The 12332-nt window shown below is 39.4% G+C and overlaps 1 protein-coding gene across 1 annotated transcript in view; it reads left to right on the forward strand.

The window, feature by feature from the left end:
• GRIN2B (glutamate ionotropic receptor NMDA type subunit 2B) overlaps nucleotides 1-12332 on the forward strand; it is a 527768-nt gene that overhangs the window by 375115 nt on the left and 140321 nt on the right. The window lies entirely within an intron of this gene.

A 12332-nucleotide genomic window follows, 5' to 3' on the forward strand; every position in this document is an offset into this window, starting at 1 on the left:
AATTATAGTAATAATCATAGTTACGTTGAGTTAAAATGCACGTTGAGCAGAGTTCAAATAAAAGTGCAAAAATAACGGTGCTTTCTTCGGTTCTCTGGTTCCATTTTAAAGAAGACAAGGGGGGCTGCAGTTGAATTATTTTCATGTTGTTTAATAACAGTAATTTGAATTCTTGTAGTTTTCTTGTTGGTTGAAAATATGAAAAGAACCACTTGCCCATTTTAAACAGCTCAATGCTAATCAGGTCTCTCTGTTGACGTCAGTTCTGACTGCCCACCAGCTCTATCGGAATGTTTCTGATCCTCTTTTTGCTTTATACCTCTTTCTTGTCTTCAGAACCAGTTGCTCATTTAAATTCTCTCTTAGTAGGTCAGACCTCTCTGGAAATGTCTATACATTTTATACAATACTGCTCATTGCTGACCCATTTCAATTCCATTATTATTGGCTAAATTACAGTTGGCTTGACAGTTTAACTTTTGTATTTATATACTGTATTGTTATTGGCCACTTACTGCTATGTAGGTTTGCAAGGTATATACCCATTGACTAGAATTCTCTTTAACTTATGATTAGTGATTACTATCTGCAGTAGCTAAAAAATGGACAAGAGCTATATGCAATTTATTTCCTAGATAGATATATGAATGTCCATACATTACAATGGTAATACGTAGATGCATCTGCATCTTGGGGAAAAAAAGTTGAAAACATAACCAATAAAAGATAAACTATAAGACCCATATTAATAACAAAAAATAGAGTAGACAAAACTCTTCTCATCTGTTAGTTGTTCCTTTTTTGGTTTGCCAGGTTTCTTTTCTTCATTTTCTTTTCTCATATCTTTTGCTCAGTGACTTCCAAATGTAAGTCCCCGAGGTGCTGGTTGTGGATGTACACATACGGACCTCCTGACATTGCTTCAGGGAGAACTGGAGGTATCGCTGAAGCATCAGCTTTATTGAGAAGCTCAAGACAAATATATAAATTCTAAGACAAAAGTCTCTGGAGATCACCAGCCAGACACAAAAGATCTCTAGACTGCCTAACTAATTGTATAAATGAGTGCAATTAGAACACCACAGGAAATTCTGTATGGACTTACTTGGTTAAAATCATACATGTAATGGAAATGTGGATTGTGCTTTCATTTTACTTCAAGTGGAGTTTTAAACTACCCCAAATAGCGAATGATGTCACTGCCATGATGCCATTGCTCACATTATAGCAATATAAATATATTTTATTATAGGTCAACAAAATAAGAGCAGCTTGGTTTAAACGTTTAGTGGTATGATATGTTGAATTTCTAGATTCCAAAATGTGGACCAAAATGGTCAAATAAGATAAGCATGAACTCAAAACTTCCTGCTTGAAAAAAATGCCTCTATAATATTTTATTTGTTTTACACAGATATCAGTTTGTGCAGCAACATTTGTATTTGAATAGTGATAAATTATCTAATTATTTGGTTCTAATTCAGTGGATATTTGAACTGAGCATTACTTTACAATATTGAAAAATGGGTGATTATACTCTACACAGCATGTGGTATGCAAATGTCCTCATATTTTAATTTACCGGTACATAATATCGAAATAACCAGATTTTCAATCAAGCATCCAAGGTCATTATAACTGAAACAACCTGCTTATAGACCAGTAGAAAGACAGAGACACAGAAACATGTATATCAAAGTCAAAAAAATGTTTGCTCTTTACCTAATTGATTTTAATGACCAAAGTTTTGGGGCTTAACTAAATAGCACAATGAATTTCCAAAGATACTTTCAGTTCTGGAGCAACTGTGGGGGTGGTTTGTGATAGCAAACTTCAAGCTGTATTACATTTTCAGTGGGCTCTCATTGGGATAAAGAGATCATAACGCACACAAGGTCTATACAATTCCTTGATGTTCCAGAGCATTCTTAGATAGACATTTATAATTAACAATCCACACAAGACTGGTACCCTTGATGCTCTGTGGCTGCTGTAGAAGGTACTTAAAGGGGCACTGTAGTCACCAGAACAACCTAAACTTAGTGAAGCGCTTTTGGTGTATAGATCATGCCAATGCAGTCTCACTGCTCAATTCTCTGCTATTTAGTAGCTAAATCACTTTGTTTATGCAACCCTAGTCACACCTCTTTGCATGTGACTTGCACAGCCTTCCTAAACACTTCCTGTATAGAGTCATCAAATGTTTAAACTTTATTGCAAGCAATGTTTAATTTACAATTTCTTATCTCCTGCTCTGTTAATAGCTTGCTAGACTCTGAAGGAGTCTCCTGTTTGTAATTAAAGTTAAAATTACAAAGCAAGAGATACAAATGTTTAAAGTAAGTTACATATGACTGAAAATGAAACCATTTTGTTTCCATTCAGGCTGTGTGAGTCACAGTCAGGAGAGGTGTGGCTAGGGTTGTATAAACAGAAACGCAGTGATTTAACAGGGCACGAGCTCTCCTATACAAGGGCATCTCGGTTCTTTACACGCTGCTCCAGTCTTTAACCCGACCCAAACCTGTGAAAAAATAGTGTGCTGGGAAAGGGCCACTGGTGTCACGCTCTCAGATCCTCAGTGGATGAAAATGAACATTTTGACCCACAAGAGCTCTATGTGCAACAAACAACAGGAACCTCAATTGCAAATTATTGACCGGATGGAATAGAACGCCAGAGAGGATACATAGGATGCTTCCTGGGGTCCCTGAGACCTGCTGGAGATGTGAAGAAGATGTGGGCACAGATCTCCACATTTGGTGGTCTCGCAGAAAAAGTGTATACTGACGTCCCCACAAAGATCAAAGGCATACTGGATACAGATCTCCCGTTCCAACCGCTCCAGATGCTCCTTTATCACACTGCCATGCCTTTCTCGAGGTACAAGAAATCGCTAACCAAACACCTTCTAAATGCAGCCAAACTGCTAATCCATGCTAGATAGTATTCCACATAGGTACCCACCCTCCAACAATGGATGGACAAGGTTGAAGAGATACGTGGGATGGAACCGCTCACAGCCTCCCTGAAAAGAACCTTGCTTGCAACGGTGGACCCCGTGTATTGACTTCATATCCCGACGGCTGATCTAGAAATACAAACCCATGCCTTCACCCTGGGGATGGAAGAGAGACGGACAGGACAGGAGAATATCACCTCCAGGCCCTATGGACGAGACGCATGGGCGGATGTTCTCACGTCTCAACGACCTGGGGAGGTGTGGAGGGACGCAGCTTCCTGCCGTGGGGGGACATCAAAAGTAATTTAACTCCTAAATGGCAGAGAATTGAGCAGTGAGACTTCAGAGGCATTATCTATGCACAAAGCCTGCTTCATTAAGCTAAAGTTATTTTGGTGTCTAGAGTGTCCCTTTAAGGTCTTCCTTCTGATCGACAAAAATGTTGGTATAGTTGAAGTGAATTTTATAGTACAAATACTCAAATCAGTGAGAACTAGAAACATCAATCTGCATCCATTTGAACAATAATAAATAGGGAACCAGCCACATATATATTTATTGAAAAAGGGGTGCACAAAGTTCTAAAGGTGAAAAAAAATTAAAAAAATTGGAGATAAGAGTAGAAAATGGAAATTCAATAAAATAAAAATAGGTATTGAGGCCAAAATTGTCAAGTTTAAACTTTGCTCTGTGCTCCCTAAACTTAAAGGAAAACCCCAAGAACCCTAAACAGTTCAATTCACTATAGTGGTTATGGCGACCGGAGTATCCTGGCACTGTCCCATGATATTTAGTCAAACCATTTTAGTACAGTTAGTTCAAAATAATTAAAATTTGAAAAGAGAACAATGTAGCATAAGAAGATACTATATTAATGAAAAATCTGTATTATACTAATATACGTAAATATGAAGATTTAACCCGCTAACTGTATCAGTTGTCCTAAGACCAAGAATCCCCCCCCCCAAAAAAAAAAAATAAAAAAAATTATCTTACTCAGAGCCAGTATGTTCTTCAAGAATTACGATTTTGAAAAAATAGTAGAGGCACAAGACATTCCAGTGTTTCCGCATTATACTATATTCTGGTTGAAACAAAATATAGTTTCAAGTTTTGTGATTTTACTCTTTATTATTAAAATATGCCTTTCTTCTGTGCGTCTGAACAACTATTAGGAAGCAGAATACCATCAAAACCCTTATCCATTTTTTTTTTTTAACCAAAACTTCAGATTCCCTGTCAAAGTCTTAAAGGACGCAGCAATTTCTTTGGATCTTTGTAAACTGTGTGAAGGATAAATTAGTTATTGTGGCTGGAGGGCAGATAACCACTGACTGGCTTGAGTTTAAAGAATACAGAATTCACTATACTCCAGGTCATAATAAAAGGCTCCAAATCCAATTTTGCTCCAAAATCTCAGAAAGAGGAACCATTCAAAATAATGAAAATGTGGTCAATCAATAGATGATAGAAAGACAGTCTTACAACACAAAAATTAATTAAAATAAGCCTAAATAAGTAAGCATAAGAGGAGGGCAAATAAGTCACCCTTTAATGTTCCATTTACATGTTTATAAAAATATTATTTTCTGTGAGTGCAAATTGCATCCAAATAATAATAATAATACCTAAATAATTAATGACCTCTGTGACTCAAGCATGTAGGAATCATTTTCTTAACAAAATATTGTATTCCTATCATCTAAATGTAGACTTTTACAACATAATTTCAGACGATATACTCTCCAAAGCATTCTTCAGAGAATTGTATGACTTTGATCTAATAGTTTTACTCGTAACACAAGTGGTCAGGAAGCAGGTGTATGAAAATGTAATAGAATTGGTACTCATCTCTAAGGACATCTCTACTTCAGAGAAAGTTTGCAAGGGTGCAACTCCGCCAAGCACTTTATTTCCATGGCCCAGCTAGTTATGCCTTTTCTTGCATTTACCTTGTAGCACAGCTGACATCTCTCCATAACCTCAATGTTGTGTTTACGTATATCTTGATATGGTTAAAAATTCATTGAGAACTGTTATTCTCTAACCTGAGTACAATGCATTCATTCCATTCTCTTTGCTGAGTTTGAACTGTATGCCTTACATATTATGTTTGTCAACTTTTTTGGCATACCTTTTTCATCATACAAGCCTGTCCTCTCCAGAACTTTCATCAGATGACCAACGTCTTATGGAACCGCTCTCCTACCCTGGCACCTAAAAACCTTAATAAAATCAAACTTTTATTTTTAAACACAATAACATTTTGTTATGGCAGTGTATAAAATTCTCCCTCTCGTTTGCACATTCTGTATATGGCAACAAGTTCAAAGTCAGTGAGAGCGACTTGAATGAAGCTCGCGTTTTATGTGGCATTTTAAAGCAGTCTTTGAAATTCCAACAGACTGGTTTCATTAAATGCATTCTCATTATATCTATTCCCCTCATGCAGATTTCCTCAGGGGGGAATGGGAACACGAGCTATGTTCTAACTAACAAGCAACAAGCTTAATCTATTTGTCTGAGAACTGGAGTTTTGGTTTATGTGTTCTTTTTGCTTTGGGTTAAGAGTTACTTTGAATTGGATTTATTTTGCACTTTTTAGACTTGTGTTTTTTTTTTTTTTTTTTTCTATTTTTGTTTAAAAAGTATTCATGATTAAAATGCTTTGTTGGCAGGAAAACATTAACCCGCAATATATACATCCCTTTCCGACAGTAATATTAGTAAACCAAAAGTACAATGCAAAATGTATTATTGAATCTAGAATTCAATGACCCCCCTGAAATTGGGTTATAATACATATATAGAACATTATGGGATTAGTAGTTAGTGGTGTTGCTGTGAGGGGCTGATAGGGGATGGAGCCTTGAGTAGGGTCCTGAAAAGATTGATTTTGACACTATGTTATTGTTGGCCCTGAATCTCTTGCAATACTGAGAAAGTAATAACACTCCAATTGTGTAATTTGTGACAGTCTCACTTTAATGTGCCATATTTAGATTTAATTATAAGAACATGGGTTGAGTGCAGTGGAGTGCAATATCCTAAATTAATCAAATATTTGGTTTTGCAATTTATACATTAGGGTTTAGAGTTGGAGTTAAGTTGTGGCATAGTGCTTTTTGTATGGGCTTTAGATGAACACTCTAGGCATCAGAACCACTACAGATTAATGTACAGGTTCTAGGGGCAAAGAGACTGTTCCTGCAGGCTATGCATTACAAACATAGTCTTTTTTGTGAAGAGGCAGCGTTTACATTTCCTCCTATAAGCACCTGACAGCCACTAGAGTTCCTCCGTTTTTGTGGTCTTGCAATGTTTGCAGGACTGACGTTCAGCATCTCCATGCTCCCCATAGAGATGCATTGAGGAGATGCTGATTGGTGCAGCGCTGTGATTTATACGCATGTGCACTAGCCCCCAAAATGCTTTACTATGAGGAAGCAATGAATTGGCTGAGATCATCAGTAATGATCATCTCAAGCAGAGGAGAGAACTAAAAGTAAAAGGCTTTATTTGTTATCACTTTATTACTTGCAACACCCCTGTTTGCAGTCTGAAACTAAACTAAAGTAATCGTGTTGGAAATCTCTTATATGGAGCTAGTGTTCTCAGCTTATTTTGGATATTTGCATGTTAAGAATGGAATGGAATTTAGATAGAAGTGGTAACATTTAATCTTTTAAAATTACTAAACATGTCTTCTTTTCTGTGCTCCATGAACAATCCAATTTTTGCTGATCTTGTAAAGCTTGAAATCCTTAGAATCTAAGCATTTAGGACATATATTGGATACATTTGGTCTGATGTGATGTATAAATGCTTTCTAGAATTTAACAAAAAATCCATATTTCCTTTTTGCCCAACTCTGTTAACCAATGATACGTTTTAGTGCATCCTTAATCATATCCACTGCTCTTTGTGCAGAAGGGTTGTTTTATTTATTTATTAAATTACACCTTATTCACAACTGTTGCATTTTACTATTCCCTCACTTCCCCCTTTCAGTATGAATTGTGAGTCATTCTGGGTATTCTTTAAGGAGGTGTGTTGCTTCAGTCTTATTTGTGCTTTTCACCTGTATTTTCAGTGTATATTTTATAGTCAAATAATTCCTTTTGCACTTGCCTACTCAATCACACCTAAATGTTGTACTAACATAAATAAGGATTTCCAGCTCCAAATTATGTCTCCAAGCTGTTGATGATCTAAAAATGTTTCCATACCATAAGAAAGAGGGTGAAAGAAAATTGGATTTTTGATTAAACAAGACTGTCCTTCTTCATATTTTGCAATGTCAGCATAGTGAGATTATTATAGGAAATCATGAATAATGTAGCCAAACACTACATGTTTTTTTATTTTATTACTTACTAAGCATTCCTCGAAGTGTGTTCAAGGGCTGTTGTCTTATGAGAGAAGTCATGCAGTCTAGCATGGAGGTCTAGCATGGGAAGAGGTGATAATTTTAGTAGATGCAAGTAGCAGGTCCTTGTTATCACTTACGGGCCAGGCTGGAGTATATTTCTTATTTGATAAGGACAGGTAGCAGAGAGTGGCATTAGTAAGGGCTTTGTAGCATGGGCAGGGGGGGATTCAGAACCCAATCTCGGGAGGGGCACATGGTTATTTATAGAATCAATCCAGGCACAATAACCTCTACAGCTCATTGTAGTGGTTATGGTGCCAGGAGTGTCATGACACCCTTCCAGAGTAAGTAGTCAAACCATTTAAGAACAGTTTGATGAGTGGTGTAGTGTGTGAAAGGTGCAGTGTGTGTGTGTGGGAGGGGTGAAGTGTGTGTGAGGGGAGTAGTGTGTGTGCGGGGGGTGCAGTGTGTGTGTGTGTGTGAAGGGTGCAGTGTGTATGGAGGTGCAGTGTGTGTGTGTGTGAGTGAGGGATGCAGTGAGTGTATGGTAGGGCAGTGTGTGTGAGTGAGGGGTGCAGGGAGTGTATGGGGCAGTATGTGTGTGGGGTGTATAGCGAATGTATGGGGGGCAGTGTGTGTGTATGTTACATAGTTACATAGTTACATAGCTGAAAAGAGACTTGCGTCCATCAAGTTCAGCCTTTCTCACATTTGTTTTTTGCTGTTGATCCAAAAGAAGGCAAAAAACCCAGTTTGAAGCACTTCCAATTTTGCAACAAACTAGGAAAAAAATTCCTTGACCCCAGAATGGCAGTCAGATTTATCCTTGGATCAAGCAGTTATTACCCTACATTGAAAGATTATATCCTTGAATATTCTGTTTTTGCAAGTATGCATCTAGTAGCTGTTTGAACATCTGCATGGACTCTGATGAAACCACTTCTTCAGGCAGAGAATTCCACATCCTTATTGTTCTTACAGTAAAAAACCTTTCCTTTGCCTTAAATCTTCTTTCTTCCAGTCTAAACGCACGGCCTCGTGTCCTATGTAAAGTCCGGTTTGTTAATAGATTGCCACACAATGGTTTGTATTGGCCCCGAATATATTTGTATAATGTGATCATATCCCCTCTCAGTTTTTCTAAACTAAATAGGTTCACATTTGTTAACCTTTCTTCATAGCTGATATGTTCCATTCCTTTTATTAATTTTGTAGCCCGCCTCTGCACTCTTTCTAGTGCCATAATAATATCATATATTGGATAGTCTCTTTGTTTGAACCTGAGTCTCAATTCGGTTGCTTTTAGTTTGAAATCCTCAATAGACGAGCAATTTCTCCTCAGTCGGAGATACTGGCCCACCGGGATCCCTCTTTTGAGTGGAGTAGGGTGGTGGCTCTCCCATCTTAGCATACTATTGGTAGAGGTGGGCTTACGGTATAAGGTGGTTTCAATCACCAGGTCCTTAGTTATCCTGAATGTGCAGTCCAAGAAGTTGAGAGCCTGGTCTCCAAACTCCATAGTGAGTCAGAGATTCAGATTGTTCCTGTTGAGAGTCTCAACAAAAGACTCAAAGTGTGATTGAGTACCTGTCCAAATGATGAGGATGTCGTCTATGTACCTTTTCCACATAAAGATACAGTCGGTAAAGTCGGTGTTTTGCTCGGTGAATACCCTCTCACTCTCCCACCATCCTAGGTGCAGGTTGGCGTATGATGGGGCACAAGATGGCCCCATCGCATTCCCCTGCACCTGATGGTAATATTTACTTTGGAAGATGAAAAAGTTATGTGTGAGGATAAATCTCAATAGGTCTAGCACAAAGGTAGTGTGCGTATTGTGTTCAACACCCCTTTTCATAAGAAAATATCCAATGTGATCCAGACCACTCGCATGTGGGATGGAGGAGTACAAGGCCTCCACGTCAAGACTGCATAGGGTTGCGCCCCTGGGTACTGTGACCGATGTTAGGCATTTTAATGTGTCCTTAGTGTCTTTTAGGTACGAAGGTAGGTTTTCTACAAACGGACGTAAAATCCTGTCCACATAAATGCTGCCTTTGCTAGTAAAGCTGTTAGTCCCTGAGGCAATAGGTCTTGCAGTCAGGGTTTGTTGTTGCTTGTGAATTTTTGGCAGGCAGTAAAACGTGGAAATTGTCGGATTTTTGATGTAGATACCCCCATACTCGTCCTTTGACAGTATACCGTTATCAAAGGCTTGATCCAGCAGGGTTTTGTAATCCCTCTGGTATCTCGCAGATGGGTCTGTGGTTAGTGGCCTATAGGTCTTGTCGTCATTTAGGATAGTTTCGACCATTTCTATATAGTGTTGTCTGTTTAGGAGGACAATGTTACCGCCTTTATCGGCAGGCTTGATTATGATCTTGTCATTGTCCTTAAGTTCGCACAAGGCTTTCCATTCTCTACCAGAGAGATTCCCTCTTGGTTGTGCTGCCAGCATGTCTGTGTTGATTGTTTTGATCATACTTGTGGTGGAATCAATGAATGTATCAATATTCTTAAACTCCCTGAAGTTGGGCGTGAACTTGCTTCTCTGGCACAAGTCAGTGTATGGTGCAGTGGAGGTAGTGTCATTGTCTTCCAGCAGGGACACTAATTCCTGTAGACATTGATATTCCCTCCCGTTAAACCCAAGTTCTTTCGCTCTTTTATCATCTCTGAGTTTAAAGAATTTGTGGAGGGCTAATTTCCTCCCAAACAAGTTAATGTCTTTGATCCATTCAAAGTGATTGAATGGAGGGGTTGGGACAAAAGATAGTCCCCTCATCAGTACCTTAACTTGTATGGGAGTTAGGGTGAGATCTGACAGATTGACTATTCTCATACTGTCTTCTAATAACGTTTGCGTGCCCTTCCTCTGTAGCGAGTCTGTCTTTGGGTTTGAACTTCCCCCTCTCGGGGGGGCTGTCCTAAAAAAGCCACCCCTTTCTTTAGGATGCCTTTCTTGGACTGCGGATTCATATTCCCTGTTGGATTAGTCAGCTGTTCGCTATCAGTGTCAGATGTCTCATAGTCTGATGTCATATATTGGTCGGAGTCTGCTCTTGTTGTTTTTTTTAAAACGTCTGTACACCCTTCCCTTTTTGTAGTCTTCGTTGTCCCTGATAAACTTGCCGTGTTTGCAGCTTTTCACATTATTTTGGTATTTATTCAAGTTTTGTTGTAATCTTTGTTCCTGGACAGTGAAGGAGGGATCGTCTTTACAGCCCTGTGTCCCCTCCACTGCTAGGTTTACTTTTTCATTCACTGTTTTCAACCTTTCTGATTCAAACCGGAGCAATATATCCATAAATTTGTTAGAGCAAGTGTTTGCTGCCTCTTCCCATTCCTTCAAGAGGGCTGGGTCGTCTATTTCTTGGTTGGGGGTGGTCTGGATCCTCAATCCTCTTGGGATCATTGATTTGCTTAAATATTTTTGTAGTGAGGTCACTTCCCAACCTAGCCTGATCTGCTGTTTGCAGAGGTTTGACAGAGTTCTAAATTTGGCATTAATGTTATCTTGCTCAGGTAGATAGGTCACATCTTTGTCAGAGAACACCGAATCTATATCCGTACACCACTGGTTGGACTCTTTAAGTTGGGAGAGAAAATTAGTCATGATGGCTCGCCACTGCAATAAGTGAATATGATTGCACACTCTAAGGGTATTGAAACCTCTAATATTAGATAAACATAGAAACAAAGGGGCACCGAAATGCTAGGTTCCCAAAGGAGGGAACTAGAGTGTGTCTGCAGGACTCAATAGGGGATAACCCTGGTATATATACAAAAAATTAAAAGAATAGGCGTATTCCCTAGCTTACAAAGCTTTGGGAGCGCCAAGAGGGAGAGTTCTGCAGCTGTTGTACTGCTTTAAATAATGGTCTAAAATATTTTAATCGTGGGTATCATTCAAAATATGATCCCAAATGAAAAGTAAATAAACAAATAAAACTTAATGTACCACCACCATTATAAACACACTGGGGTGGGTCTGTACACTATATCAGTTGTATACAGTGAACCTGGTGCTGTAACAGGGATGATCCAGTAAATTGTGCACTAGAGACTTGTTATCCTGCGAGGTACAAGTCGATAGTTGCTAACTGTGTCCCTTAGCATCAGTATGTAGAAAAACCTATATGTAAAAAGGGGAATAGGTAACTTGATCCCAAGTAACCACTGGTAAGAAACAAAGTATCCCTGTATAGCTACAGGGGCACAAAGTTGCCGCCTGACCTGCTGGAGATACAATGTATAAGCCCAACAGTAGGGCAGAATACGTGGTTACAGTGGTTGTTCCAATTATACTGCGGACTCAAGGAGCCTGCTGCAGGAAAGAAAAGGTTACTCCACTGATAACAGCCTAATGCTATCGAAGGCTGACTAGAGTGACTTGCTGCAGTGCTTGCCCCTACTGTTACAGGAGCTATGATGAGTCCGCTGTGGAGGGAAAAAGATTTCTACACTGGACACTGTTCACTTGTCAACTGCTGATATTAGACAGCTCTAACATTGTTTAAGCGAAACATCGACCCACTACCCTCACCCAGTGATCACATCAATACGTGCTGGTGAAATGAAAGAAAGAGTAACGACCTAACGTCCGTTTCGGCGCTATTAGAGCGCCTTTGTCAAAGGTGAACCGGCTCATGTGCCTCGCTGGGTTTAAATGCCCAGACCGGCAGTGTAAGTGACCAATCCCGGCGCTGGGCATGTCATGCCTCTTCGCGCCAAATTTCCGTGTGGTCCGTCATTGGTCCATGTATCCGCCCACGTGGGTGTCAGTAGGGCGGGTCTGTGGACGTAGGGAGGGTGTCAGTCATCGGTTGACTGCAGGAAGACTCCTCCCCCATGAGAAAAAACGGCTTGTACGGCTAACTAATTATGCCACATCCAAACCCTGGTTTAACACGCCTAATACACGGTATCATGGGTTGAAAACCCATAGTCAGTGGAGGCTTAAATGCCAATCAATACACATGTACCGATAAGTCCTGT

Source organism: Pelobates fuscus, chromosome 7 (assembly GCF_036172605.1).
Source record: "Pelobates fuscus isolate aPelFus1 chromosome 7, aPelFus1.pri, whole genome shotgun sequence".
NCBI lineage: Eukaryota > Metazoa > Chordata > Amphibia > Anura > Pelobatidae > Pelobates > Pelobates fuscus.